This window comes from Opisthocomus hoazin, chromosome 5 (genome assembly GCF_030867145.1).
Source record: "Opisthocomus hoazin isolate bOpiHoa1 chromosome 5, bOpiHoa1.hap1, whole genome shotgun sequence".
Lineage (NCBI taxonomy): Eukaryota > Metazoa > Chordata > Aves > Opisthocomiformes > Opisthocomidae > Opisthocomus > Opisthocomus hoazin.
Genome location: NC_134418.1, coordinates 28,305,538 through 28,310,181, shown reverse-complemented (window position 1 = coordinate 28,310,181; position 4,644 = coordinate 28,305,538).

The window sequence follows — 4,644 nt, the reverse complement described above, 5'->3', positions numbered from 1 at the left end:
CCCCGGGCCCGGCTTTGCTTTCCCGGCCCGGGAGCGGGAGGCCGCGGCAGGGCCCGGCCCGGGGGGAGCGGGCAGCGGGGCCGGCGCGCCAGGCCCCCCCCGGGGCGCGGGGCCGCAGCAGGTGGACGGCCCCCAGCTCCCCCAGAGCCCCTCGGGGAGGGGCGAGCCCCCAGCCCCGGGGGGAGCCGGGGGGAGCCTCCCCGCGGCCGGGGCACTGGCGGGTTAGCTGCCGGGGCGATGAACTCCCTCTGACTCTGGCAGAGTCAGTGGAAAAAGAAAACAAGTTCAAAAATGCCACAAAGCCCAGAAGACTGTGTGGGGATTTGGCCGAGCAGCACACACGGCGAAAGTGTTCCTCTGCACGGCCGGGGTGCGGGGGGAGAGGGTGCCACCCCCCCGAAGCACGATGAAAAGAGCCAGGACTAGATGGAACAAGTGATGTTTCACTAATAAAAATGCTTCAACAATCAATTATAAAATGCTGCAATAAAATACGCAGTCTATTTTCTGCAGCAAAAAACCCTGTACGTATTTCTTGAATATATGTTTTTTTGTTATAATGTGGGTAGCTTTTGCCATTTTACTTTTCCTTTCAAAAGTCATTTCATAACCTAAGAACACCTTTGTTCAAAGTCAATGGACTGTCTCTAGGAATTAGCCAGCTGTGGACGGCAGCGCGGCCCTGCCAGTAGCCATCTACATGGAAAGAGCTTCCCGCTGGAGAAGCTGCGGTGCTCGGTCCGTCTGCTTTACCATGGCTGAACCGGTCCGTGAGCACTGAGGGGAGGCGAGACCTGTCTCACCACTAAGGTAACCAGCCAGCCAAGGGCGATCTAAAGGTAGGATTCCTGGTCAGGCCTTGCTGTGTGAAGATGATCAGCTTCCATTTTATGCAATGCAGTTGTGATTTGAAAACATTAAGAGATGACAACACAATGCTTCTTTGGGTATTTTTTATTTTTTTGCCAGCAGTTCACGCCTTTCTCTGTTAAAACTCTGGTTTTGTTTCTGATATGGAGGGTTCAGCTTCCAAGCAATGGACCTAGCTATGTCTGCTAGATCTTTTCTCTCTCTTAATTTTACTAAACTGTAAATTGATTTGTATCTTCATCTATCTTCTTCCTGATAAACTAAACAGGCTGCATCCTTTACGTCTCCCACTCTTCCTGAGGCTCAAACTTCTAAAATCTTTTCCAGAGCTGGAACGACTCTCTCCTGTTTCTGAAGACGCTTTGCGAAAGGGATAGCAGGACAGCACCAAACACCATGGTGTCTCTCTCACTGATGAGAGCTAGGATCACCTCTCTATTTCTGATCACAATTTTCAACTTCTGTATCCAAGCTTATAATTAGCCCTTTTTGGAATGTTCTGTTCTGTCACTTCTTCCCTCTGACCCATAAATCCCTTCCCAAGCCACTGCTTTCCACCTTCTGGTCACCCCCAGAGTGCAGGGAAGCGTGAGAGGCCTGAGGCGTACGGCACCCACCGTTTGTAAGGACCAGCGTGCCTGGGGCACACTGGTTGGAACGGTTAATTCATCAACCTTGGCGATTGCTCAGTCAGGTAGAAATGGATGGTTTGAAAAGACATGAAGTTTATTTGTCCTGCCGCTCTGCAAAGGCAGGAGTTTGAAAAGGAGTGTTAATTAAGTAAGTAACCTACAGGATTGCTGCTGACCTTCACAAGCATGGAAGCTGGGAGGGCCTGGGGTACCCAGAGGGATCCCAGGCAGGAAGATCATGCCAAATGGCTCCTTACCAGTGGTACCAGTGAAAGCCGAGCAGACAAGCTGCTCCCTAATGCCAAGAGATGTGCTGGGGCTCACGAGGTAAAGAGATCTGGGCAGAAGGACCTAACAAGTCAAAAGATGCTCCAGTAAAGAAATGAGGGTAAGGTTTGTTATTTTTATTGGTTTTACCCCCTTATGTTGTTCAAGTAAAGAGTAATTTGTTTTAGAATCCAACACGGTTTCCGCATGAACACATGTTGTGTGAACGCTTGAAGAGTTCAAAAGTAAATTCACATCGCGCGTTCGAAGCAACTCGAGTGTTCAATCGCCTGCTCTTCCAAATGCCCGGGCTTGGAATTCAGGTCTAATGTTGAATATGGCTCTGGGCTAGCTCTTGCACACACTCTCACATTCTTCTCTCCAATGCATGAACATAGAAAGTAATTCCTGATGGCAGTATGAATCTCTCGGATGGATGGGTGCAGGACAATGCAAACATTATTTTTTCTATTAAAGAATACGTAGCTAGCATATAGGGAAACTACAATTAATAAACCCGATCCTTTTCAACGAGAAGCGAGTGTGCCTAAATAGTTCAATCTTTACATACCTGTACTTACTCAATAAAGTTATCAAACTATTCTCAACCTCTGGGAAAAGGAGGTGTGATGAAAAGTGCCTGTGGTTCACTAGAATATTTTTTTAAATCCTCTGTTCCTCTCACCTTTTTCTTTGCCATTGTTGAAAGCGGCAGTAGATGTACTTTGCAGGAGTCCCCTGAACCAGCCTGACTCCAGCCAGTGCCAACAGCTTACTGCTGTGGTCTGACGTGTGACCTCTTTCTGAAGGCAAAATCTGGGGTCTCTTCACATGGAAAGGATCCCCACTGCACAGGGGAGGAGTGGGACATGAAGCTCAGCGTTAGTTCTTAGATGGCAACTAAACTTGTACCTGCCTGTAACTCTTGCTGCACATTTAGTGTGAATCAGTAAGAGTCAAACAATAATCTATAGACTACCCTCGTCATCCGTAAAGCAGAGCAGCGCTAAGAAGGCCATATTACAGTGGGAGATGAAGCCTTCTGCTTCTGTCACCAGTTTCATTTGGTCCTGTACAAGCTGTCACTCGACAACTGTACTGAAATAAACTGGTGGCTTCATCCAGGGTGCTACTAAAATATGGCTCCATCTTAGAAAAGTGACTTTGCCCCTTGTACTTCGCACATGAGGTCATCAAGCAGGCCAAGGGATGAGTTGAGAGGAAATCCATCTTCTCAGTTTGTGGGGAATTCATCCAGAAAAAGCTCAAGACATTTTAGCTGTGAAAATTAAGCTCATGCTGCCATTGCCTAGGCGGGAAATTTCCTTTGGAGAGAGGCAATCACCTTTTGGGCTGATCCTTGCCGTTATTATTGTATCAACAGGAAACTAAAATATTTGCACTTGAAAAGAAGTATTCTTTCATGCTATTGTTGCAGGCTGAGGCCGTACTCCTTCCCGTCCTTTTTTTGAAAGAAAGGCAGTAAGGGAATGCCGGCAACATGTCTCGCTGTTTCAAATAGCTGAGAAGAACAATGGTTTATCAATGCTATTAGACGAAAGTTCAAAGCAGCCTTGGGATGTCTGAGTGAGAGAAACCATGTCTTTCTAGAAGTCTGAAATCTAACAGCAGCATTAGGGTCTCTACCAACAGGTTTATCATCTGTATGGGGTCCTCAGAAGCATTACCTACAGATTCATTTCACAGGAAGACGTTTGTAGAAAATGAATCAATATATTAATTTCTGCTGAGGAGAACTTCTGTCCAGGGAACAAAGTTCATGAGTAGCTGTGGTTATTTGGCTAATGCAGAGAAGTGATCGGAGACTGTGAAACCAATGGCTGAGAGAACTGGTTATCTTGCATGGAAGCGGTATTTGGGAAAGCTTGGGTTGTTTGTTTCAGAGGCGTGGGGCATCCAGAACTGCCAGCTGGAGCTGTGGATACTCGTCGTCTGGAAAAGCCAATCTACTTCTTGAAACCCTCTCCTAAGAGAGAGCCCACAGCAGTCGCTGCCCCAGGATATAGCCATGAACCCCCCATGCTCCCAAAGTTGTTAAAAATCCACTCATGCTTTGAAGAGCAAAGGGAGGCAGCTCACCTGCCCCAAGCCAGGCCAGGAACAAGGGGGTCCATGCAGCTCCTGCAGCTGCCAATGCTTTTCCAGCCCACTCCCCTCCCCAGAGACAAAGGAGCTGAGCCACAAAGAGCCAGTGGCAGCACCGAGCAGTTACCTTCTGGTGCTCATTTCCAAGCAGAGCCAGGAATAACCTCTGCTCAGTGCCACCTCCACCTGCCTTTTAGTGGGTAACCATGAAAATGTTGGATTTGGCTCAGCACTGGCCTGCCTTCATGCTTTCTGACTGCGATGCTCTGCGCAGCTTTCTACCCCTGTGTCCTCCTTGGGCTTGTAGGACTCTCTTCTGGAAAGCCAAGGCAAACAGAAGACAATTCAGCTTCAGCAAGTCCTTGGTTTCTTTGCCTCCGCATTGCAGACAGGAACAGGGAGCAGGGGGAGAGGTGGCAGGGCTGCTACAAAGTGGAAGCTTTAATTCTCACTGAAGTTTAGCACCATGGTGTTGGTGGAGCTCAACAGCACATAGCTACACAGATATATTCCACAGGCTTTCACAGCCTGCAGGTTATTCTTGCCTTTTTTTTTTTTTTTTTTTCCCCTAAAGATTCTGACATCGTTGTTCAAAATAATCTCCTCAAAGCAGTGCTGTCAGGACAACTCAAAAGCTCCTGGCCCTGTATTGATCTCACAATATCAAACTGTTTCTAGAAACAGCTACCAAAATGCTCTTGCTGTATTATCTTTAAAAATGTTACCGAAAGGGATGAGCTCTGAAAATAAGCAGCTGGGGAATCTCCAT